Consider the following 26,768-nt stretch of genomic DNA (forward strand, 5'->3'; position numbering starts at 1 on the left):
GAGAATGTGCAAACTCCATACAGACAGTGACCAAAGCCAGGAATCGAACCCAGGTCGCAGGGAGGCGCAGTGCTAACCACTGTGCCACCGTGCTACCCGACATCTTGCTATTTAACTACTTGTTATTTGCAAAGGGTGACACAGGGACAAGTGCCAACACACGACTCCTATGAGTTGTAAAAGTCTTCAAAGCATCCAGAATCTTTGGCAGTTTCAGGAGATATTACATTTGCAGGAGAATACAAATCCATCAATTGATCCACCGCCTCTGCAACATTTACTTACTAGACAAATTAAAGGTCCAACTGGACAAGATGAAGGAAGACAGAATTCTTTGAAAGAGTACAGATTGGTGCAGCTGTGTACCAATAAAGAAGGATTCATCGCTGAAAGTTGCCTTGATTCACAATGTTTTAATGCAGCTTTGTAACATGGTCCTTACAAAATACCCACAATAGAAAAGCTGAATCTGAGATTCGCAGATGGATGGATACTGGTCAGGACATCTCACAGAGATGTCCCAAGAGCTTACTATGTTTCGTGCCCCATTCAGGTGATGCTGTCTTCAACGTATGTGGGCTGTCTCTTAGCCAGGATCTTTCATGCTGACATTGACCACATTACGTGTCCTGCGCCGGGATGTAGCTGTATCACCAGCAACATTGCTATCGTGGGAAGAACAAAGCAAGAGCATTATGATAATCTGCACTTACTGATGCAAGCAGTACATAATGAAGGATTAGTGTCCGATAGTCTAAAATGGGTGACATCAGCATGAAGCATATCGCTGTCTTCTTCTACTCCAGAGTTGGCATTAATCCCAATCCAAGTGAAACAGAGGATATCACAGCCATGCCAGCTCAAGATAAGGACAATCTTTGAAGATGTTCATAGAATCCCTACAGTGCAGAAGGAGGTCATTCAGCCCATCGAGCACAGACTGACCACAATCCCACCCTGATCCTATCCCCGTAATCCCATGTACTAACCCTGCAAATCCCCTGAAACTAAGTGGCAATTTACTGTAGAATCACAGAATAGAATCACAGAATCCTTAGTGGTGAAGGTGGTCATTCGGCCCATTGAGCATGGACTGATCACAATCCCACCCAGGTCCTATCCCTGCAACTCCATATGTTTACCCCGCTAGTCCCCCTAACACTAAGGGAAAATTTAGCATGGCCAATGCACTTAACTCACGCATCTTTGGAGTGTGGGAGGAAACCAGATCACCCGGCGAAGATCCACGAGACACGGGGAGAATATGCAGGCTCCACACATTGGGGATTCGAATCCGGATTAATATTCTGCTGCAGTGCTGAGTACAGTACAGAACAAGACACTGTGGGCAGGACGGCCGTGTCTCCAGGAGGGCGCAGGATAGATTTACCAGGGTGATGGAGAGGTGAGGGATCTCAATAACATGGAGAGGTTGAAGAAGCTGGACTGTTCGCATTGGAGCAGAGCAGGTGAAGGGGTGACCTTTTTGAAGTTTTTGAAACAATGAGGGGCTCTGATCCAGCAGTGTGGATCAGTGGTTAGAATTGACGAGCTTGCTAATTTCTGCTGCTGTGTGATTCGTTAGTGTCAGTGAGAGGCCTGTTTTGCTTTGGGGCATTTTACCCACAGCTAGTTTGTGTTAGCTGGGAACAATCTCACCTCTGACTGTCCTGGACCTGTGTGTGTGTCTGGATTTCTCACTTTGTGAGTGTCCCGGCCATGTACAGGAGCTGACACTCAGGCTCACAGTAGCAGATGGGAGTTAGTTATTCCCTTATAGCTGCTGTGTGTTGTGTCGGGGAGTTCAGATTGCAGCAAGCATTGCTGCAGATGTGCTAATGAACAGCTGGTGCTGAGGTCCACTCAGCTTGTACAAGGCGCTCTGTAGAGGCAGCGAATAGCGGAGGTTTCAAATCCCCCAGTGGATGATATGTAACAAGCTGGCTGCTGCCAGTGTGTTATACAATAATTGTACAGTTCTCCTGCACGCCCTTTATTCACCAGTCAGGGACATACACACTCAGCAAATTCTGAATATATATCCTGGGGCATTAACGTCAGTTAGGGCGAAAGCAGAACCAAAGGGAGGGCTGAATCACAAACTTCCTGATTTCACTGAAGCCTCTTTGCCATCTGCAGTATCTGAAGAATAGGATGAGGCCATTCAGCCTTTCAAGTCTGCTGCACCATTTAATCAGAACATAACTGAGTTGTATTTCCATTCCATCCAGCTCCTCTTCTCCATATCCTTTTGCTGAGAAAGATCTATCAGTCTCAGGTTTGAAAGCTCCAATTCAATCCTTACACCGATAGCATTTTGGTGAATAAATTTCTGGATTTTTTGTGTGAAAAGGTGCTTACTGACTCCAGCGCCTGACTCCAACTCTGCCACCTTGAAGCTCAACCCCAATCAAACAGAGGCCTTTGTATTCACCCTGAGGGATCTTTCTTAACCATTTTAAACACCTCCTAATCTTCCAAATTTAGGGCAGGGAATTCAGAAAGCCAGGTTTCTGCAAGTTAAAAAGCTAATTTTTAACCCTTTTAGTGCTGGTGTTATTCAGCTGGATCCACCCCACCCCCCACCCTCATGCTGCCTCAAAGTGCAGTGGATGCTGGGACAGTGAGTAAATTTAAGGAGGAGTTAGACAGATTTTTAATTGGGAATGGGTTGAAGGGTTATGGGGAGAAGGCAGGAAAATGGGGATGAGGAGCATATCAGCCATGATCAAATGGCGGAGCAGACTCGATGGGCTGAATGGCCTAACTCTGCTCATATATCTTATGAATTTATGAACTTCAGTCTTGCTGAGGCAACCACCAACATTCCATTACTCTTTTTAATCATTTTCTATCCCTGCCCATGAGCTTCTAGCAATCTAAGCTACTTCAATCCCCAAACCTTTTAGCTCACCCAGGTTTCTCAACTCTATTTTAAATTTGCTGCCCCTTATCCTAAAACTATGACCCCTTGTCCTCGAATGCCCCACAACAGGAAGCATCTGTTCCACGCCCATTTTATCCAGACCGTTTATCACTTTGTATACCTCAATTTCATGCGCTCTCCTTCTAAATTCCAGAGTGTACAGGACTAAACAAACACAAATACTAAAGCCAGGAGCAAATTGTACAGAGCATGAGCTAATTGGAAACTCTCATTTCCTCACCATGAAGAAAATAGTTTGAATTATCTTTCCTCATTCTGACTGGGACGACTTCAGTGTCAGTCACATTGAATTAGGCGAAATACGAACGGACGGAGTTCATTAACTGGCCAGGCTCAGACTCCTTCCCGCTACTTTGAAGACCAGACCCCAGGAATGTCGGTTACTCCAGCTAGCCACCACCAGATTCTGGTGTAAAAGTTGGCCAGTTATGTTATAGCAACTTGAAACTTTTTAGTTAGACTGCATTTGGAGTATTGAGAGGAGTTCTGGTCACCATGTTATCAGAAGGATATGGAGCTCTGGACAGAGCGCAGAGAAAATTCACAAGCATGTTGTCTGGCTATATCGAGAGGAATAAACTAGGATTGTTTTCAGTGGAAAGACGGAGGCTGAAGGGAGACCTGATAGAGTCTACAAAATTATAAAAGGCACAGACAGGGTGGATAGTCAGAGGCTTTCTCCCCAGGGTGGAAGTGTCAATTACAAGGAGACACAGATTCAAGGTGAGAGGGGGAAAGTTTAAGAACATAAGAACAGGGAGCAGCAGTCGGCCATCTGGCTCCTCGAGCCCGCTCTACCATTCAATAAGATCATGGCTGATCTCTTCATGGACTCAGCTCCACTTACCCACTCGCTCCCCATAACCTTTAATTCTTTTACTGTTCAAAACTTTATTTAATCAGCAAAAGTTTACTGTTTAAATTAAACTGTAAAAGTTGAGGCAGCCTCAACTGCTTCACTGGGCAGGAAACGCCACAGATTCACAACCCTTTCTGTGAAGAAGTTCCTCCTCAACTCAGTCCTAAATCTGCTTCCCCTTATTTTGAGGCTATGCCCCTAGTTCTAGTTTCACCCACCGGTGGAAACAACCTCCCTGCTTCTATCTTATCTATTCCTTTCATAATCTTATATGTTTCTATAAGATCTTCCCCCATTTTTCTGAATCCCAATGAGTATAGCCCCAGTCTACTCAGTCTCTCCTCATGAGCCAACCCCCTCAACTCCGGAATCAACATAGTGAATCTCCTCTGCACCCCCTCCAGTGCCAGTATATCCTTTCTCAAGTAAGGAGACTAAAACTGTACACAGTACTCCAGGTGTGGCCTCACCAGCACCTTATACAGCTGTAACTTAACCTCACTGTTTTTAAACTCCATCCCTCAAACAATGAAAGGCAAAATTCCATTTGCCTTCTTAATTACCTGCTGCACCTGTAAACCAACTCCTTGAGATTCATGCACAAGGACACCCAGGTCCCTCTGCACAGCAACATGCTGCAATTTTTTACCGTTTAAAACTACCTTTGTTTTCCTGACGGAGTGCTGGGAGTCTCTGGAACTTTCTTCCTCAAAAGGCAGTGGAAGGGGAAAAACATAAGGACTAAAAGCAGAATCTTTGAGTATTTTTAAGGCTGAGCGGGATATTCTTGATTAACAAGAGGGGTGAAAGGTGATTGGGGTTAGGCAGGAACATGGGGTTAAATTAACAATCAGATCAGCCATGATCTTATTGAATGGCAGAGTAGACTCAAGGGGACGAATGGCCTTCTCCTGCTCCTGGTTCTTATGTTCTTATTGAGGAAATTATATTTGCTTTGGTAAACATTAAAAATAAGGATAGTTTTAAGTGTATTTAATTGAATGTTTGTGTGAAGGAAGGTTATGGGCAGACGGTGGCACAGTGGTTAGCACTGCTGCCTTATAGTGGCAGCGATCTGGGTTCAATTCCGACTTGGGTCACTGTCTATGCAGAGTTTGCACATTCTCCCCATGTCTGCATGAATTTCTTCCGGGTGGTCCACTTTCCTCCCACAGTCCAAATGTGTGCGGTTTAGGCTTAGTGTCAGGGGGATTATTCAGGCTAAATATGTGGGGTTAGCAGTAGGGAAGAAGCTGTTCTTGAATTGGTTGGTATGTGATCTCAGACTTTTGTAACTTCTTCCCGAAGGAGGAAGGAGAATGTCTGGGGTGCGTGGGGTTCTTAATTACGCTGGCTGCTTTGCTAAGGCAGTGGGAAGTGTTGACAGAGTCACCAAATGGAAGGTTGGTTTGTGTGATGGATTGGGCTACATTTGTGACATTTTGTAGTTCCTTGCGGTCTTGGGCAGAGCAGGAGGCATACCAAGCTGTGATCCAACCAGAAAGAATGCTTTCTACGGTACAGCTGTAAAAGTTGATGAGAGTCGTAGCTGACATCCCAAATTTCCTTAGTCTTCTGAGAAAGTAGAGGTATTGGTGGGCTTTCTTAACAATAGTGTTGGCATGGGGAGACTAGGACAGATTGTTGGTGATCTGGACACCTAAAAACTTGAAGCTTTCAACCCTTTCTATTTCGTCCCTCTTGATGTAGACAGGGGTGTGTTCTCTTCTACGCTTCCTGAAGTTGTTGACATTTTGTTTACTCTTCCTTGAATTTTTCTGAGTAACACCCTGGTCTCTTGTTCACTTAACTTCATTCGTCTTAAGACATTTTTCAGTCACAGCTCCCTGGTTATCTGGACCGTAACTAGTTCTTTGCCTCTTTGCAGCTTCTGTCCTGTCCAGTCTTTCTTCGGGCACAAATGAGAGGTGTCCACTCCCTCATATCCTGTCTTCAAATGCAATGTATCCAGCTAAAGGGGAGAGTTACAGAACAAAGAGATCTAGGGGTACATGTTCATAGCTCCTTGAAAGTGGAGTCACAAGTGGACAGGGTGGTGAAGGTGGCATTCGGCATGCTTAGCTTCATTGGTCAGAACACTGAATACAGGAGTTGGGACGTCTTGCTGAAGTTGTATAAGATATTGGTACGGCCACACTTGGAATACTGTGTACAATTCTGGTCACCTATTATAGAAAGGATATAATTAAACTATAAAGAGTGCAGAAAAGATTTACTAGGATGCTACCAGGACTTGATGGATTGAGTTATAAGGAGAGACTGGATAGACTGGGACTTTTTTCTCTGGAGCATAGAAGGCTGAGAGGTGACCTTATTAAGGTCAATAAAATGATGAGGGCACAGATCAGCTAGATAGTCAATATCTTTTCCCAAAGGTAGGGGAGTCTAAAACTAGAGGGCATAGGTTTAAGGTGAGAGGGGAGAGATACAAAAGTGTCCAGAAGAGCAATTTGTTTCACAGAGGGTGGTAAGTGTCTGGAACAAGCTGCCAGTTGTAGTAGTAGAGGCAGGTACAATTTTGTCTTTAAAAAGCATTTAGACAGTTACATGAGTGAGATGGATATAGAGGGATATGGGCCAACTGCAGGCAATTGGGATTAGCTTAAGGGTTTAGAAAGAAGGGTGGTGTGGACAAGTTGGGCCAAAGGGCCTGTTTCCACGCTGTAAACCTCTATGACTGTATGACTTGGGGCGAGCGGGATCAAAGGTTATGGGGAGAAAGCAGGATTAGGTATTGAGTTGGACGATCAGCCATGATCGTGATGAATGGCGGAGCAGGCTCGAAGGGCCAAATGGCCTCCTCCTGTTCCTATCTTCTGTGTTTCTATGTTTAAACAGAGACCCCTAGCTCCCCTTGGGGTCTGGGTTCAAAATGTATTTTTAAAAGAGGAACCACTGCTAACTCTTGTACTCTGAGCAGGTCTTGAGAATAGAGAGAGGGAGAGAATTGAGAACCAGGTACCCACCTCATGAAACAAAACACTGCTATCAATTAACCACTCATTTCTTGTCTTCCTCCTTATTCTTTTGCAATCTGAATGCTATCCTGCACTCTAGACCTTGTCTAGTTGTTCAGGTTACTCAATAATTCCAAGTAGTCTGAGTGCAAAGACTTTACTGCTGTGTTCCACCTGCCTCAGTGCTTGCAATTACTTATAGATTTGCCACTGGCCCCAGCTCTGGCTTCCTAATGACAGGAGTACACAGACCTTCTGTTTGGTAACCGTGTCCTGGGAATGAAGTAACCAGCTGCTTCTCCTGGAAGGAGCAGGCCATGCTGAGTATTCAAATGGCCAGCAACCTACCCCAGGCATTGTGCAACCAACCATCAACATGCACAGGAAATCACTGCTTCAGAGAAAACAGGCCGACTTCACTTCCAATTTCCCTGCCCATCCCACATGCTGCACACAGCTCACTCACTCCACCACCTAGCAAACCATAGAATCCCTGCCGTGCAGAAGGAGGCCATTCAGTCCATCAAGCCTGTGCTCACAACAATCCCACCCAGGCCCTATCCCCGTAACCCCACATATTTACCCTAGCTAATCCCCCTGACACTAGAATCAACTTATCATGGCCAATCCACCTAACCCGCACATCACTGGACAGAAGGGACAATTTAGCAAGGCCAATCCACCTAATCTTTCAGAGGAAACTGGAGCACCCAGAGGAAACCCACACAGACACGGGGAGAATGTGCAAATTCCAGACAGTGACCTGAGCTGGGAATCGGACCCAGGTCTCTGGCAGCAGCAGGGCTAACTGCTGTACCACCCAGAGATGGGCCAAATGGCCCTCTCTTATGCTGTATTATTTCTATGGTTCTGTGGAGAGTTCTGTATAGAGATAGCAGCATGGGAATTTTATATTGGTCACTTAAACAGGGATCAGGGCCTTGGTTTAAGGCCATACCTCTGATGGTGCAGCCCTTGCTCCTCGGAACTGTACTGAAGTGTCCCTCAGCAGTGTTCGTTAACTGAAAGACGGGATGCTGTCACTGTGCAAGGTGACATCATGAAAGTAAGCCTTCGCTCGGCCTGGATCAGAGGCTGAAACCTGCGCCCAGCACTCTGTGTTACTGACTCTCCCACAGACAAAAAATGCATTGGAGGACCAGACTCGATTCTCTGCTAAATCTCCGCTAAACCAGTAAGGTTAAGCCCCAAAATGTTATGGAAATCTGGAACTAAAATGGCACAGTGGTTAGCATGGCACCAGGGACCCAGGTTCGATTCCAGCCTGGGTTACTGTCTGTGTGGGTTTCCTCCCACAGTCCAAGGATGTGCAGGTTAGGTGGATTTTTTAAAATTCATTCGTGGGACATGGGCATCACTAGCTGGCCAGCATTTATTGCCTATCTCTAGTTGCCCCCTGAGAAGATGATGGTGAGCTGCCTTCTTGAATCGCTGCAGTCCACGTGCTGTGGGTTAACCCACAATGCATTAGGGAGGGATTTTGACCCAGCGACTGTGAAGGAATGGTCAGGGTGGTAAGTGGCTTGGAGGGGAACTTGCAGGTGGTGGTGTTCCCCATGTATCTGCTGCCCTTGTCCTTCTAGATGGAAGTGGTCGTGGGTTTGGAAGGTGCTGTCTAAGGATCTTTGGTGAATTGCTGCAGTGCATCTTGTAGATAGTACATACTGCTGCTACTGAGTCTCAGTGGTGGAGGGAGAGGATGTTTGTGGATGTGATGCCAATCAAGCAGACTGCTTTGTCCCGGATGGTGTTGAGCTTCTTCAGTATTGTTGGAGCTGCATCCATCCAGGCAAGCGGGGAGTATTCTAACACACTCCTGACTTGTGCCTTGTCGATGGTGGACAGGTTTTGGGTGCACTAAATTGAATCCAGTGTCAGGGGGATTTGTAGGAGAAATTCATGCAGTTACAGGAATAGGTGGGATTGTGGTCAGTGCAAACTCAATGGTCTGAATGGGATTCTATGATTCTCTATCTGAACGGTATTCCAGAGGCAGCGATTGACTTTAGGAAAATGTGCAACACTAACTTGACGATCATCCATGATCAGGATGTATGACGGAACAGGTGTGAAGGGCTGAATGGCCACTCCTGCTTCTAGTTTCAACATAGGAGATCTGAACTAAAATCATGAGGTGTTGTAGTTGCCAACACTCTCTAGATATCACCACTTTGCCTTGTACAGCCGAGCAATGTGCGATGTAAATAGTAGCACCTATAGGCAGTTTAATGCAAAATACACTTGCACTAACCAATTGCGATGTATATATAGATTGGCTGATATTCCCCATGTATGGAAACAGCACGATTGTAAGGAACCAGGACTGATTTTATTTACAGAATTTACATTTCTTGAACTAGCCCACATTTTTCTGGAGAAATGGCCCTACTTTTACCAAAAGATTTACTGGCAAATATGTTGAGGAGCTTTGTTTACTGTGGGTCATTGATGTTTTTTTTAAGGTGTTGTACACTGCAGTATGCTGTTTAAACAGACTGTGTTTGCTCAGTAAATAGACTTTACTCTGAACAAGCCAAGAGCCCGTTCACCTGCTTTATCTGCTCTGGAGAGAGCTGGCCTTTATTTATTCCTCTCTGTGCTTGCTCAACCCAGCATTTATAGCCCATCCCTAATTGCCTCTTAGGCAGGTGCTGGTGAGCTGCCTTCTTCAAATCCCTTAGAAGATTGAGAAGGGGGATTTAATAATGGGAAACGAGGAAATGGCCGATGCTTTAAACAAGTTTTTTGAGTCGGTCTTCACAGTGGCAGACACAAATAGCATACCGATAATTGACAGTCATGGGACTTTAGGGGGTGAGGACCTTAAAAAATGATCACTATTACTAAAGAGGTAGTGCTGGGTAGGCTAATGGGACTAAAGGTAGTCAAGTCCCCTGGTCCGGATGAAATGCATCTCAGGGTACTAAAAGAAACGGCAGAAGTAATAGCAAATGCATTAGTTGTAATTTATCAAAATTCGCTGGACTCTGGTGAGCTGCCAGCTGATTGGAAAACAGCTAATGTAACCCCACTGTTTAAAAAAGGAGGCAGACAACTGCAGGTAATGACAGGCTGGTTAGCTTAATATCCGTAGTTGAGAAAATGCTGCAATCTATTTGGGAAGAAATAGCAGGAAACCTGGAAAAGAATGGTTCAGTCAAGCAGACGTAGCATGGATTCATGAAGGGAAAGTCATGTTTGACTAATTTACTGGAATTTTATGAGGATATAATGAGTGTGGTTGACAGAGGGGAACCGGTGGATGTGGCGTATTTAGATTTTCAGAAGGCATTCGATAAGGTGCCTCACAAAAGGTTACTGCATAAGATAAAGGTATATGGAGTTGGGGGTAAAGCGTTGGTGTGGATTGAGGATTGACTAACAGAAAGCAGAGAGTTGGAATAAATGGGTGCTTTTCCGGTTGGCAATCAGTGACTAGTGGTGTGCCACAGGGATCGGTGCTAGGGCCTCAACTGTTTACCATATACACAGATGATCTGGAGGAGGGGACCGAGTGTAGGGTAACAAAGTTTGTGGATGACACAAAGATGAGTGGGAAAGCAAATTGTGTGGAGGACACAAAGTCTGCAGAGAGATTTAGATAGGCTAAGTGAGTGGGCAAGGATCTGGCAGATAGAGTATAACTTTGGAAGGAATAAAAGTAAAATGAACTATTATTTAAACAGTGAAAAATTACAACATGCTACAAGTGCAGAGGGACCTGGGGGTCCTTGTACATGAATTGCAAAGACTCAGTTTGCAGGTGTAGCAGGTGGTCAAGAAGGCAAATGGAATGTTGGCCTTTATCGCGAGAGGGTTGGAGTATAAAAGCAGGGAGGTCTTACTGCAATTGTACAAGGTACTGGTGAGGCCGCACCGACAGTACTGTGTACAATTTTGGTCCCCTTATTTAAGAAAGAATATATTAGCTTTGGAGGGAGTGCAGAGAAGGTTCACCAGTTGATTCCGGAGATGAGGGTGTTAGCTTATGAGGGGAGATTGAGTAGACTGGGCCTGTACTCACTGGAGTTTAGAAGGTTGAGGGGGGATCTTATAGAGACATATAAAATAATGAAGGGGCTAGACAGGTAGAAGCAGCAAGGTTATTTCCACTTACAATGAAAACAAGAACTAGAGGGCATAGCCTCAAAATACAGGGGAGTCAATTTAGAACAGAGTTGAGGAGGAACAACTTCTTCCAGAGGGTAGTGAATCTTTGGAATTCTCTGCCCAATGAAGCAATAGCCTCTACCTCGTTAAATGTGTTTAAGTCACAGATAGATTTTTAACCAATAAGGGAATTAAGGGTTATGTGGAGCGGGCAGGTAAGTGCAACTGAACCACTATCAGTTCAGCCATGATCTCATTGAATGGTGGAGCAGGCTTGAGGGGCTAGATGGCCTATTCTTGCTCCTGTTTCTTATGTTCTTATGTTCAACCACAGCAATCCATTGCGGGTTGACTCACAATGCTGTAAGGGAGGGAGTTCCAGGATTTTGACCCAGAGACAGTGAAGGAACGGCCGATATATTTCCAAGTCAGGACGATGAGTGTGTTGGAGGGTGGTGTTCCCATGAGTCCGCTGTCCTTGTACTACTTGGTAGTAGAGGTCACAGGTTTGGAAGGTGCTGTTGAAGAAGCTGTGGTGAGTCGCTGCGGTGCATTTTGTAGATGTACGCATGGCTGCCACTGTGCACTGGTGATGGAGGGAGTGAATGTTGAAGGTTGTGGATGGTTTGCCAATCAAGTGGGCTGCTTTGTCCCACTGACTAGGCCAGCTGACTCGCTGCTGGATGTGTGAGTGACTATTTTTTGGGTGCTACAGGCTTGTAAAATCACATAGAATCATACAGCTCCGTCACTTACAGAATAATATAGAATCATACAGCTTAATTACTTATAGAACAATATAGCGCAGTTACTTATGGAATAATATAGAACCACATAGCAGTCTCTTATAGAACAGTATAGAATCATAGAGTGCAATTACTCATAAAATAATATGGAATCATATAGCACGGTTACTTATAGAATCATATAGAATGATACAGTGCAGTTACTTATAGAATCAAATAGTATAATTACTTATAGATTAATATAGAATTATATAGCACGGTTACTTATAGAATCATATTGTGCAATTACTTAGAGTTATATAGAGCAGTTACTTATAGAATCAGATTGGATCTGTGGAGAACTGGTTCAGTGACAATACCATTGCATCACTGCCTCCCCAAGTATCCCGTCCCACTGCCTCCCTTCCACTCCCTCTCCCTGCCCCTGTCCGGTACACAGCCTCTCTCCTGATCCAATTCCTGTGTGTGTGTGTCAGTTTTTGGATTTCTCTACCGGTAGTAGCTTGGTCCTGGGGGGGAAAGAGTGCTGTGCAATACACGGGATGCTGTATTTTGGAGCCAGGGTTTCCACGGAATGGATGATTGAGCCGAGATTGGAATGCAGAAATTAAGTGATTGTGAAAAAAATGTCAGTAAAATAGCTAGATGATCACTTCTGATCTTATTCAGCTGCAGGAAGTCATGGATTCAAGATTGAGTGATTCATTTCATTATCTTGCATCATGCCAGCAACAACTGTCTCTGTTAAACAGTGTTTGGTAAATGGTAACGCTTGGCTGATCCAGCCCTCGGGGGACCACAGCCCACTCACAAGCCAATACAGGCTTTTCCCTCCACACAGTCCACATCCCTTGTGAGTTTGGATGGAACTGAGGCAGCTTTGCTCTCTCTCAAACTGAGCCGTGCCTAACCTGGAGTATCTGGGGGATTACAAGATGGGGACGCAAGGCGGGTAAATGGAATCGGCCGTATCTAACCGAATGACTGAATGGCCACCTCCTGTCCCTGCTGCTGACACTGGTAAATCCATTCTCCAACATGAAACTTTAATCAACAGAAAACATGTTGAAAAGAAGGAATAATTCAAATCATTTCCTTCTACTTATTCTTGATTAAACATAAAAGACAGGAACAGGATGAAGCCATTCGGTCCTTTGAGCCTACTACACCATTCATCACCATCACAGCTGAAGATCCATCTCAATAGCCTAATCCTGCTTTCTCCCAATAACTTTCGATCCCAATCACTAGAAGTGCTATATCCAGCCGCCTCTTGAATACAATCAGTGTTTTGACATCAACTACTTCCTGTGGTAATGAATTCCACAGGCTCACCACTCTCTGGGTGAAGAAATGTCTCATCTCCATCCTAAATGGTCTACCCTGAATCCTCTGACAGTGACCCCTGGTTCTGGACTCCCCCCACCATCAGGAACATCCTCCCTGCAACTAATCTGTCTAGGCCTGTTAGAATTTTATAAATCTCTATGAGATTCTCCCTCATTCGTCTGAACTCCAGCGAAAACAATCCTAACCTAGTCAATCTTTTCTCATACATCAGTCCCGCCATCCCCGGAATCAGCCTGACAAACCTTCACTGCACTCCCTTGAGAGCAAGAACATCATTCCTCAGAAAAGGAGACCAAAACTGCCCACAATACTCTAGGTGTGGCCTCACCAAGGCCCCTGTATAATTGCAGCAACACATCCCTGCTCCTGTACTCGAAACCTCTCACAATGAGGCCAACATACCATTTGCCTTCTTTACCGCCTGCTGCACCTGCAAGTGGTAAAGAATTCTCAAGACATTCACAGTGCAGAATGTGGCCCTCCAGCTCATTGTGTCTGTGCTAGCCCACAATCCAATCCCACTTTGATCCTCGGTCTGAGCTTTGTGAGTTACTTCATGTACAAATCCAAGTTCAAGACAGAGTAAAGCTCCCCCTTTCCCATCCAAGCTCACAAAGCATGTGAATGGTGGAGAGACAAAAGATCTTTGGTTTAGGAAGGCGTCATGTGCCAGTACAGAAGGGCCTGTTCCTATACTGTCTTTTGTTCTTTGTATCCCATTCTGATCAAGTTTGTTTTGTTTAGGATGATTACTGGAAGCAAAGTCTTTACAGTCCATCAATACTCAGGGGAAATCCAGGTTTCAGAGATACATTCCAACCATTTTGATTTGATTTGATTTATCAGTGTCATGTGTATTGGGATACAGTGATAAGTATTGTTTCTTGCACGCTATACAGTTAATTTAATCAATCACAAGTAGGCTTACATTAACACTGCAATGAAGTTACTGTGAAAATCCCCTAGTCACCACACTCCGGCACCTGTTCAGGTCAGTGCACCTAACCAGCACGTCTTTTGGACTGTGGGAGGAAACCAGAGCACCTGGAGGAAACCCACGCAAACACAGGGAGAATGTGCAGACTCCATACAGACAGTGACCCAAGCTGGCAATGGAACCCGGGACCCTGCGAGGCAGTAGTGCTAACCACACTGTGCCATCCCGTACAATCCCAGCTGATAAGCTTCTCATCCCCATTCTCCTGCCTTTCCCCGTAACCCCTGATCCCCTTACCAATCAAGAACCTATCTATCTCGGTCTTAAAGACACTTAATACCCTGGCCTCCACAGCCTTCTGTGGCGAAGAGTTCCACAGATTCACCATCCTCTGGTTGGAGAAATTCCTCCTCATCTCGGCTCTAAAGGCTGGTCCCTTTACTCTGAGGCTGTGCCCTCGGATCCTAGTCTCTCCCACTAATGGAAACATCTTCCCCATGTCAACTCTATCCAGGCCTTTCAGTATTCTTCACTATTCAGAGAGTACGTTTCTACTGGGCCCCTCACCCTGGCCATGAACTCACTACCCCCATCCCCGTCACAGGGAGTTCTTCATGGGGATTAATAGTGATGTTGGCTGGACTCTCCCCCCCTCCCCATACCATCTGATTCCCCACCCACTCACTACCCCTTCTCTAGATCCAGACAGCAGTCGATGGGTTATGTAAAATTATGTCCATTTGGCCCCCCCTCCCTCACCACCCCCAAATTCCCAGTCGCTAATTTGTCTTTGATGAGTCAGAAACAGGCCCACCAACTGACAGAAATCTCACCGGAAAATGGCGCCGTGTGGTTTCCAGCGGAAAAGCCGGTTAGATTCCTGACCCGGTCTTACAGCACCGCCCCCACCCCCCAAAATAAAACACTGGGTGGGGGGGGAGGAAACACACACGCCATCATATGGGGTGGGGAGGAAGGAGGGGGCCGGGGGGGGGAGGAGGCAGTGGGAGGCAGAGGGGGAGGGGATAGGGGAGGGGGAGGGGGAGGGGATAGGGGAGGGGGAGGGGGAGGGGATAGGGGAGGGGGAGGGGGAGGGGATAGGGGAGGGGGAGGGGCTTCTACTTGCCGCCAAAATCCAACTGCGCAGAGAATGGGCGCCATTTTTCAAGGATCATTACCTCAGTCAGTCAATCTGCCTCCCCACCGCTCCCATTCCCCATTCCCCCCCCGCCCTTTCCCAGTCGCTAATTTGTCTTTGATGAGTCAGAAACAGGCCCACCAACTGAGAGAAATCTCACCGGAAAATGGCGACGTGTGGTTTCCAGCGGAAAAGCCGGTTAGATTCCTGACCAGGTCTTACAGCACCGCCCCCACCCCCCAAAAAAAATTAAGGGGGTGCATTTCACACCAGCATGTGGGGTGGGAGAAATGGGTGAGAGGAGTAGGCGGTGAGGAGAGGGAGGGTCTTCAACTCATTGCCAAAATCCAGCTGCTCAGAGTTTGGACGCCATCTTTCAAGGATCGTTACCTGAGTAAATCTGCCACCCCTCTACCCCCACTCCCCACCTCCCATACCACTCCCCACCCCTATCTCCCACTCCTCACCCCTCAGCTCCCAGTCCCCACCCCCAACCTCCGTCCCTCCAGCTCCTAGCCCCCACCACTGAGGGCTCGGGAAACCTGCCCTCCACCCCCAATTAGCGTTGTCTCTGGTACAGACCCCCATACCCCATCTTTCATCAGACCCTTTCTCCCCCTGGCCAGCTATCAGACCCTCTCCCCTTCTGATCATCAGGCACCTTTAGAATGTCTATAGGAGGAGGCCATTCGGCCCATCGAGCCACTGTCCACAATCCCACCCAGGCCCTATACTTATAACCTTATGCATTTACTCTTATTGCAACCCCCCTCCCCACTTGATCATTGACCCCTGCCTCTGTGATCTTCAGCCTCCCCCCCCACACAATCATTGGCCCCTTCTACCCCTCCCAACACTACTCTCACATAGTCAGAGTGAGAGAGATGATAAGAAAGAACAAAATAGAGTAAGCAAGAGAGAAAAGGGGATGAGAGCGAGTGAGAAAGAGAAAGGGGCGAGAGAGCAAGGGAGAGATAGAAAAAGGGGCAAGAGCACGAGACTGTGAGAGAGAAAGGGGGGAGAGAGTAAATGAGAGGTGGATATTTGGAACAGGAAATCACAATGAATGTTGTTGACAATGACAAGGAATGTTTAGACACCTTGAATCTACTATGTGCTCTGTCCATTTGCTGTTGGATATTTACACAAAAGCGGTTTCATTGAGGGGAAGTTGGGTGGATATGGGCTGACTGATGATGTGATATTTTCCCCACAAGTTTAAATGCACAGGATGCTGAGAATATCTCGCCTGTTCTGAATGTTCTAGTACGCACCCTAATGTATTGCGCAGTTAGCCTTGAAGGTCCAGGAGTGGTTGCATCACCGACCAGCCCCACAGAGAATGAGTTTGGACTAATTGAATCAAATTTAAAATAGAAACATGTGGTTCCCCTTAAAGCCAAGTCCATTCAATTCACCCGGAGAGGGTGTCTGTCTCATTCGAAAGAACATTAGAAATCAGGATAGGCTATTCTGCCCTTTGAGAGTGCTCCACCGTCCTGCAGTATCCTCCTCTCACTTTATCGCTTCAATGCCCAGAAATCTATCAAGCTCTGTCTTAAATATACACAACTGGGCTTCCACAGCTCGCTGGGATAGAGAATTCCAAAGGTTCGCCACCCTCCCAGTGAAGAAATGTCTCCTCATTTCAGTGCTATGTGATCAAACCCTGATGCTGTGCATCTGTCACTCTTTGGTAAGAGCTGTGGAAATATCTCCCCTCTTTCCTGGGACACCAGGAAGTTCTGTGGAACAAAGGAACCTTGGTGTGTTTGTCCACTGATCTCTGAAAGAGGAAGGGCATGTTAGTAGGGTGGTGAAAAAGGCAGATGGGACACTTGCCTTTAAAATTGAGGCACAGATTACAGAAGCAGCGAAGTCATGTTGGAGTTGTATAGACCTTTGGTGAGGCCACAGCTGGAGTACTGTGTGCAGTTCTGGTCGCCACATTATAGGAAGGATGTGATTGCACTGGAGGGAACGCAGAGGAGAGTCACCAGGATGCTGCCTGGGATGGAACGTTTAAATTATGAACAGAAGTTGCGTAGGCGTGGAAGAGAGGGGCAGCATGGTGGCACAGTGGTTAGCACTATTATCTTACAGCGCCAGGGACCTGGGTTCGATTCCTGGCTTGGGTCAATGTCTGTGTGGAGTTTGTACGTCTTCCCCATGTCTGCATGGGTTTCCTCCGGGTGCTTCGGTTTCCTCCCACAGTATAATGATGTGTGGGTTAGGTGGATTGGCTATGCTAAATTGACCCTGGTGTCAGAGGGATTAGCAGGGTAAATATGTGGGGTTATGGGAATAGGACCTGGTGGGATTGTGTCGCTGCAGATGCAATGGGCTGAATGGCCTCCTTCTGCGCTATAGGGATTCTATGATTGTGTTCCCCTTAGTTGAAGAGTCAGTTACGAGGGGACACAGGTTCAAGGTAAGGGGCAGGAGGTTTAGGGGAATGCGAGGAAAACATTTTTACCCAGAGGGTGGTGAGAGTCTGGAATGCACTGCCTGGGAGAGTGGTAGAGGTGGGATGCCTCACATCCTTTAAAAAGTACCTGGATGAGCCCTTGGCACGTCATAGTCACTGTCTGAGGCCAGAACTCTCCATTCACCTGACAAAGGGACTAACCCCGAAAGCTTGTGAGTCTATTATCAAATAAATCGGTTGGACTAAAACCTGGTGTTGTCAGACTTTTTACTACGTCATAACATTCAGGGCTATGGGCCAAGTGCTGGCAGATGGGATTAGGTGGGAGGTCAGGGTTTCTAATGTGTCAGTGCGGACTTGGGCCAAAGGGTCTCTCCTGCACTGTATGATTCCTGGAGGGATGTGTGTAGGAGGAGTTAGATGTTTGGACTATGTAGAAAGAGGGTCATGAACAAAACTGACTAAACACTTCTAAATGAGCACTGAGTGTTGTGGTAGAAATCTGTCTGGGTAAAGCTCTATGTGGGTTGGCCTCCTGTGTTGAATATCAAAGCCTTCTTGATGTAGTCATTATAGAAAGACAATGTAATCCAATGCAGCAATCCTTCCAATCACACACAGCACTCTCAAAGAAAATCTTTTTAAAATGATGTAATTAACAGCCTTGTGAAATCGAAAATCTCTTTCAGCATCACATTTTCACCAAATTGTACCTCTTCCATGCAGAATTAGCCCTACAGAGCTGAATAATGCAGTTGGGGCCAGTAGAATTCCTGTAGCCTGTATAGTTCCTGTGGGTCTGTAGAATTCCTGTAGCCTGTCACTGGTTGGTTGTTGAGTTTCAGATGTCTGTATGATTTGCCCTCCCAGGTTCTGTATATTCAGATCAGATTGTCACCTATTTTAAACCCTCCTTTGATATTTTTAATAAAGTCCATTGGACAGAGTCTAAAACAAAGGAAGATAGAAGAAGGAGGCCGTTCAGCCCATTGAGTCTGCTCTGCCATTCAAACAGATCATATCTACCTCCATGCCTTTTTTACCCACTATCCCCTAATCCATTGCTGTGATTTATGGTGTTGTTTAAACAATGGCCAGTTTATGTTCTTGCTGGGGGTGTGGGGGGACAGGGGGCTGGGGTGACGGGGGGATGGGAGGGGCAGGATGGTGAGGGGGTGAGGGAGGAATGGGAGGGGCAGGATGGTGATGGGGTGTTGAATTGGCCGGAGGAATTGTGGGGGAGGATGGGGATGGGTAAGTGGGGTGTCTGCTGGAAATACTCCTCCGTGCACTGGGCAGGTCACAGCCTCCTCAGTGAACAATGCCAAGCGCCAGTGCGCCAGCTGTCCCCTCACAGGCAACCCCTCTGCCCCTCTGTGATTTATTATCTCCCTTTTATACACTCTGTAATCAAAGCAGACTGGATAGTTTTATTTCCTTTCTCTGATCTGTGTGTCCTTTAATAAATAACACCCCAACCCAGCTCAATTCTCCCATACTGCCTTCCACAAAAGCACTCATTTTTCATACATAAGCCACGAGGTTATTGTGTAAAATCTCGGATAATGCAGAGCTCCCAATTCAAAACTGTGGTGAGTGATATTTCCAGAGGGAGCCCACAGTCTATTAGTTCTGATTGTAATCTCCCTCTGTGGCTGCAGATTCCCCGTTGACCCACAGAGCAGCTGCAGAGAACCTCACCCCCCCCCCAACTCCAGCCCGTTCACAGTGCTGCACCCCCCCGCCTCACACTCACGCTCACTCTCTGTCTCACACATTCAGTCAGATGCTCACACCATCCCCCCCCACACACACCACCCCCCAGACACACACTTTTTCTCTCACACACACACATATTCCCTCACGCACATACTCTCTTACGCGCACTCTCTCTCTCTCACACGCACACACCCACCCCAGACCTTCTCCATGTAGAATCGTAGAATCCTACAGTGCAAAAGGAGGCCATTTAGCCCATCAAGTCTTCACTGACAACTATCCCAGTCAGGCTCTATTCCTGTAACCCTGTTAATCCCCCGACACTAAGGGGCAATTTAACATGGCCAATCCACCTAACCCGCACATCTTTGGAGTGTGGGAGGAAACGCGTGCAGACACAGGGAGAATGTGCAAACTCCACACAGTGACCCAGGCCAGGAGTTGAGCTCAGGTCCTTGGCATTGCGAGGCAGCTGTGCTAACCACTGTGTCACCGTGCCACCCATCTAGACTTCTGGCCTTTTATAGCTGTGGGAGCTCCAAAGGTTAGGTACGAGGCAACTGAAGACGCAGCCCCCAGTGATGGAGCGATCAGGATGCCAGACGTGCCAGAATGGGAGGAGGGCAGAGAAAGCAGGGCGGGGGTTGTACAGCTGGCGGAGATCACAGAGATAGGCAAAGGCAAGGCCTGGGGGAGTTGGTATGAATGAGGGTTTAAAATTGAGCTGTTGCCAGACTGGGAAGCAGTGTGGATAAACCTGGGGATAATGAGAGAAGATGGGAAATATTGTCAGGACTTATCAACAAAAAATGGTGGAGAGATAATGAGAGTTACCTTTGCCTGGTCTTGCTCCTCTCTCTCTCTCTTGTTCGCCCTGCCCACTCTCTTTAGAATTGACCTCATCAACCTAACCTAACCTCAGCTGTGTTAACACCTCCCTGACTGCGCAGTGTCGAACTGTGACCCATAACGGTCGGAATTCTCTGACCTCCACTCACGGCTGGGATTCTCCAACCTCACCCATGGTTGGGATTTTCCAGTCTGACAGCTGGGATTCTCCAGTCCTGTGGCTGGGATCCTCCAGTCCTGTAGCAGGGGTTTTCCAGTGCTGCAGTTGGGATTCTTCTGTCCTGCAGCTGGGATTCTTCAGTTCCATGGCAGGGATTCTCCAGTGGGGCATTGGGGATTCTCCAGTCCCGCAGCTGGGATCCTTCATTCCCATGGCAGGCATTCTCCAGTCCCGCAGCTGGGATTTTCCAGTCCTGCTGCAGCAAATGGAGTTTTGGCTGAACGCCAAATTCCCCGTTCTCAGTGACAGTGGTTGAGGGCATGGAAGCAGAGGATTCCAGCCAGTGTTTCTGCCAGGCAAATTGAGGTGCTTTTCTGTGTTAAAAGTGCTCTACAAATGCAAAGCGTTGGTGGGTGAAGCAGGCAGGCAGTAGGTTGAGGGGATCGATGCAGATTCTGAACATTATTCTTCCCCAGAATCAACAGTTTTGTATGAAAGGACCTTTCTCTCAAGTCTGGAACAGTTCAACATCTCCTGTTTAATTCCCTCCCCACAGATTGTGTGTTTAGGAATACTGAAGTCAGCTTTTCCAGATGGACTCCGGGGTTTGCAAAGACCTCTCTGGCCTGAGAGTGTTCCGGTGATTTGAGTTTTGGATTATTGCCTCCTCTGTCTCCCAGCAATCCCTGCGTGGATGCAAGATTTCCATTCCAGGCTGGACGCCTCAGGAATTTAGCAGGTAAGAACCAACCCGGAGCTGGAACGGAAAATTAACAAAATAAACCGTGAAAGGAGCCAAAAAGGCCTGTGGGTTTGTTCCTGACATTGCTCTATTCTTCCCTCTAATCCTACTGCCTTCAGATTCAATGAGATCACAGCATTATATAGAGTGTTGGTGAGACCTCAGCTGGAGTATTGGGTCCAATTTTGGTCTCCTTATTTGAGGGAGGATGTGGTGGCATTGGAGGCAGTTCACAGAAGGTTCACCAGATTGATTCCAGGGATGAGGGGATTGACGTATGAGGAGAGAGTAAACAGTTTGGGCTTATACTCACTGGAGTTTAGAAGGATGGGAGGGGATCTGATTGAGACAAAATTCTAAAAGGGATTGATAAAGTAAAATGTTTCCTCTTGTGGGGCAATCTCGAACAAGAGGTCACAGGTATAGGCTGAGAGGCGGTAGATTTAAAACTGAGATCAGGAGGGACTACTACTCGCAGAGGGATGTGAATTTGTGGAACTTGCTGCCCCATAGCACAGTGGAGTGTGAATCATTGAATCACTTCAGAAGGAGATAGATATATTTCTAATAATACAATGGATAAGGGGATATGGAGAACGGGTGGGGAGGTGGATTTGAGACCAGGGAGAGATCAGCCATGATCTGTTTGAATGGCGGAGCAGGCTCAAAGCTGAATTTGCCTACTTCTGCTCCTAATGCTGATGTTCCTATGTGTTAGAAATAGCAGCAAAGGTAATATCTCTGTTAAAATGCATGATTACAGACTGGCTCAAACAGGGAATCAGTTTGGAGCAGGGAAAGAGAATGTCGGTTCTTCATTCTGAGCTGGGGAAGCAGTGTTGAGGTCAACGTCAAGGTGAGCAATTAGTGAGGACAGGAAACCTCAGTAATATATTCCATCTCTCCTGGTTCTGTATGGGATACATTATGGGATGACAGCAATGTGCATGTGTGGAGGAGGAAGGTGTGTATGCGGTGGTGGTGGTGGGGGGAGGGGGTGTGTGTGTGTGTGTGTGTGTGGGGGGGGGCGGTGGTATAGGGACATCACCAACATCTGAATGGGGACCTGTCTTCAGATTAAACTGTCCGCCCCCAATCCAAGCTGATGGGAGAGGGCGAATTGCTCTTGGCTCTGGCCGGTTCAGCAACGCACTCACTAGAGATATTTATTCAGTCGATAATAATGATGCAGAGTCGGCTGTCTCTGATTCTATCTCACGGCCTGTCTTTGTTGTGGAAGATAGCCTATGTTTTATGGGCAAGGAACATTTTATAATCATCTGATGTCTCTTTGGACAAGTTGTACAGACTGATCGATAATCGGTGAAGCTTTTATAACCTTAACATTTCTCACAAACAACAAAGTAGGGTCTCCGCTTGCAAAGGCTGGCAACAAACACACACACACAAAACCATCAGAGTCTGTCCTTGACTCTCTCTGTTTATTTTTACATCAAGTTAGTATTAACTCCCCTTATTAACACCCATGGGACTGCAGGCGAGGCGTCCTAATTAATCTCTCTCTGTTCAGCCAATGTGGGGCTGTTTATTCGTCTCCCATCATCGAGGTGAACGCCAACAACCGACAAAGTCCCCTTCAGATTTTCCAAAAACATTTCTCCTCATTTCCATTCTTGCCATGTGAGTCCAGCCACCGAGTAAAGATCTCTCTTCAGCCCCTTCCCACTTGCACTGAAACATGTTTCACCAAGAGAGTTTTTCAGCCACACAGCTGCTGTTGTAAGAAATAGAAGCATAAAAACATAGAAGATCGGAGCAGCAGGAGACCATTCGGCCCTTTGAGCCTGTTCTGCCATTCATCACCATCATAGCTGATCATCCAACTCAATAGTCTAATCCTGCCTTCTCCCCATAACCTTTGATCCCATTCGTCCCAAGTGCTATATCCAGCTTCTCTTGAATACATTCAATGTTTTGGCATCAACTACTTCCTGTGGTAATGAATTCCACAGGCTCACCACTCTCTGGGTGAAGAAATGTCTCCTCACCTCTGTCCTAAATGGTCTACCCTGAATCCTCAGACTGTGACCCCTGGTTCTGGACTCCCCCCACTATCAGGAACATCCTCCCTGCTAGAATTTTATAAGTCCTGTTAGAATTTTATAAGTCTTGATGAGAACACACACACATACAACGTGCGCGCGCCCCTCCCCCCCATTCGCCTGAAATTCAGTGAAAACAGCCTCAACCCAGTTGTCAATTTGTGCACTGGATAATCCCAGGAACTTCAATAGGTTAATGGCCTATTCCAGTGATGTCCCTTGAGTGATAGATATTGTCCAGCACGCTGGGGAGAATTCCCCTCCGCTTCTCTGAAACATCTCAAGATCTCTGGCATCCGTCTAAGAGATTGGACAGGCCTGAGTTCGATGCTGTCTCTCTCACTGCTAGCTCAGATTTTGTGCTTGGATCTCTGGAGCGGTGCTGGCTCAAAAACAGAAAATGCTGGACAATCTCAGCAGGTCTTACAGCATCCGTGGGGAGGGGAACAGAGCCAACGTTTTGAGTCTAGATGACCCTTTGTCAGAGCTAAGAGAATCCCCTCCCCACAGAGGCTGTCAGACCTGCTGAGATGTTCCAGCATTTTCTGTTTTTGTTTCGGATTCCAGCATCTGAAAGCGTCCAGTGAAGTGAATCCCAACTAACTCGGAGGACACATTGTTGGAACAGAATAGATGGACACTGTAGCTGGAAGCTCTCCGTACTTGTGCTCAGGAAATTGTTGAAAGCTTCTTCCATCGAGTGAGAGCCTGGCTCTGTTGTTAATGCTCTCAACCCCTCAGGCTGAATAGTACAGGGTTCACTTTGGGTAAACACTGTGTATACTGATTTTGATTTATTATTGTCACACGTATTAATGTACAATGAAAGGTACTGTTTCTGGCGAGCTATACAGTCAAATAGGTGGCACAGTGGTTGGTATTGCTGCCTCACAGCGCCAGGGTCATAAGAACTAGGAGCAGGAGTCGGCCATCTGGCCCCTCGAGCCTGCTCCGCCATTCAATAAGATCATGGCTGATCTTTTCATGGACTCAGCTCCACTTACCCGCCCACTCATCATAACCCTTAATTCCTTTACTGTTCAAAAATCTATCTATCCTTGCCTTAAAAATATTCAATGAGGTAGCCTCAACTGCTTCACTGGGCAGGGAATTTCACAGATTCACAACCCTTTGTGTGAAGAAGTTCCTCCTCAACTCGGTCCTAAATCTGTTCTCCCTTATTTTGAGGCTATGCCCCCATGTTCTAGTTTCACCCACCAGTGGAAACAACTTCCCTGCTTCTATCTTATCTATTCCCTTCATAATCTTATATGTTTCTATAAGATCTCCCCTCATTCTTCTGAATCCCAATGAGTATAGTCCCAGTCTACTCAGTCTCTCCTCATAAGCCAACCCTCTCAGATCCAGGTTTGATTCCTGGCTTAGGTCATTGTCAGTGTGGAGTCTGCACATTCTCCCCATGTCTGCATGGGTTTCCTCCCGCAGACTGAAAGAACTGCTGGTTAGCTGCATTGGCCATGCTAAATTCTCCCTCAGTATACCCGAACAGGTGCCGGAGTGTGGCAACTAGGGGATTTTCACAGTAACTTCATTGCAGTGTTAATGCAAGACTGCTTGTGACGCTGATAAAAAACTTTTAAAAACTTTTAAACAAAGCATATCATTCATAGAGATGGAAAGGAGAGGGTGCAGAATGTAGTGCTACAATCATAGCTAGGGTGTAGAGAAAGATCAACTTAATGCTAAATCTACAAGAGATTGAACTAAAGCATTGTTAGAAAGTTTAAAAGAGTTAGAATAAAGTTTTTGAAGCATAGAATGAGGATAAAAGATAGAATTGGAGGGTATGCTGGGCACAGTTTGCAAGGAGTCACCTCGCTCCAGGGCCATTTTGGTATGGTTCTATTCACAAGAGTACAGCGGTGATCATGAAAGAGCCTGGAGATTCCCAGTGACCCAATCTGACTGATCACCCTCAGCCCGGGCTTTGGGACAGAGTAGGGGAGAGGGGATGGGAACAGGAGAGCGCTGGAAGCATTGGGAGGATCTGGAAGCCAGGGCTCTTACTGCTCCTTTTCCTGCTGCAGAAGATGCAACTTAGAATGCTGAACAAATCCATCTACTATACATTGACAGACACACACACGCACACACACACAGACAGAGAAAGTGAGAGAGACAACCAGAAGGGTGGGGAGAGAGAGACAAGGAGAGAAAGAGAGAGAGACGCTGACAGAGAGACTGAGAGAGAGACAGAAAAACAGAGAGACAGCAAGAGAGAGTAAGAGACAAAGATAGAGAGAGAGACAGACAGATAGAGAGAAACAAAGAGAGGGAGAGAGACAGGGAGAGACACACAAAAAGACATAGAGAGAGAGAGACAGGAAAGAGACAGCGAGAGAGAGTGAGAGAGAAAGAGAGACAGTGAGGGAGAGAGACAGCAAGACTGAGAGGGAGAGAGACAGCGAGACTGAGGGGGAGAGAGACAGCGAGACTGAGGGGGAGAGAGACAGCGAGACTGAGAGGGAGAGAGACAGCGAGACTGAGGGGGAGAGAGACAGCGAGACTGAGGGGGAGAGAGACAGCGAAACTGAGGGGGAGAGAGACAGCGAAACTGAGGGGGAGAGAGACAGCGAAACTGAGGGGGAGAGAGACAGCGAGACTGAGGGGGAGAGAGACAGCGAGACTGAGGCGGGGAGAGAGAGAGAGAGAGACTGAGGGGGAGAGAGAGAGAGACTGAGGGGGAAAGAGAGACAGCGAGACTGAGGGGGAGAGAGAGAGAGAGAGACTGAGGGGGAAAGAGAGACAGCGAGACTGAGGGGGAGAGAGACAGGGAGACTGAGGGGGAGAGAGACAGCGAGACTGAGGGGGAGAGAGACAGCGAGACTGAGGGGGAGAGAGACAGCGAGACTGAGAGGGAGAGAGACAGCGAGACTGAGGGGGAGAGAGACAGCGAGACTGAGAGGGAGAGAGACAGCGAGACTGAGGGGGAGAGAGACAGCGAAACTGAGGGGGAGAGAGACAGCGAAACTGAGGGGGAGAGAGACAGCGAGACTGAGGGGGAGAGAGACAGCGAGACTGAGGCGGGGAGAGAGAGAGAGAGAGACTGAGGGAGAGAGAGAGAGAGAGAGACTGAGGGGGAAAGAGGGACAGTGAGACTGAGGGGGAGAGAGAGAGAGAGAGACTGAGGGTGAAGGAGAGACAGCGAGACTGAGGGGGAGAGAGACAGCGAGACTGAGGGGGAGAGAGACAGCGAGACTGAGGCGGGGAGAGAGAGAGAGAGAGACTGAGGGGGAAAGAGAGACTGAGGGGGAGAGAGAGAGAGACTGAGGGGGGGGGAGAGAGAGAGACTGAGGGGGAGAGAGAGAGAGAGAGACTGAGGGGGAAAGAGAGACTGAGGGGGAGAGAGAGAGAGACTGAGGGGGGGGAGAGAGAGAGAGAGAGACTGAGGGGGAGAGAGAGAGAGAGAGAGACTGAGGGGGAAAGAGAGAGAGACTGAGGGGGAGAGAGAGAGAGAGAGACTGAGGGGGAAAGAGAGAGAGACTGAGGGGGAAAGAGAGACTGAGGGGGAGAGAGAGAGAGAGACTGAGGGGGGGGGAGAGAGAGAGAGAGAGACTGAGGGGGAGAGAGAGAGAGAGAGAGACTGAGGGGGAAAGAGAGAGAGACTGAGGGGGAGAGAGAGAGAGAGAGACTGAGGGGGAAAGAGAGAGAGACTGAGGGGGAGAGAGAGAGAGAGAGACTGAGGGGGAGAGAGAGAGAC

The 26,768-nt window shown here is 47.2% G+C and overlaps 1 protein-coding gene and 1 long non-coding RNA gene across 3 annotated transcripts in view; one reads left to right on the forward strand and one right to left on the reverse strand.

Annotated features, from left to right (window-relative positions):
* Nucleotides 1-398: 398 nt before the first annotated feature.
* On the reverse strand, nt 399-15,318 carry LOC145360640 (uncharacterized). Of its 2 annotated transcripts, none has more exons than XR_013889760.1 (2): nt 15,247-15,318; nt 399-665 (listed from the first exon to the last, which is right to left on the reverse strand). It is a non-coding gene; the product is annotated as an uncharacterized LOC145360640 (long non-coding RNA). The 2 variants fall into 2 exon arrangements; XR_013889759.1 differs by lacking the exon at nt 15,247-15,318 and adding an exon at nt 14,782-14,855.
* A 5,631-nt stretch (nt 15,319-20,949) lies between these two features.
* lingo1a (leucine rich repeat and Ig domain containing 1a) overlaps nt 20,950-26,768 on the forward strand; it is a 407,454-nt gene continuing 401,635 nt past the window's right edge. Inside the window, exon 1 of the mRNA XM_080215987.1 lies at nt 20,950-20,981. The gene's annotated coding sequence lies outside the window, so the exon portion shown is untranslated. The remainder of the gene's footprint in view (nt 20,982-26,768) is intronic.

Source organism: Carcharhinus amblyrhynchos, chromosome 32 (genome assembly GCF_965287045.1).
Source record: "Carcharhinus amblyrhynchos chromosome 32, sCarAmb.v2.hapA, whole genome shotgun sequence".
Taxonomy (NCBI): domain Eukaryota; kingdom Metazoa; phylum Chordata; class Chondrichthyes; order Carcharhiniformes; family Carcharhinidae; genus Carcharhinus; species Carcharhinus amblyrhynchos.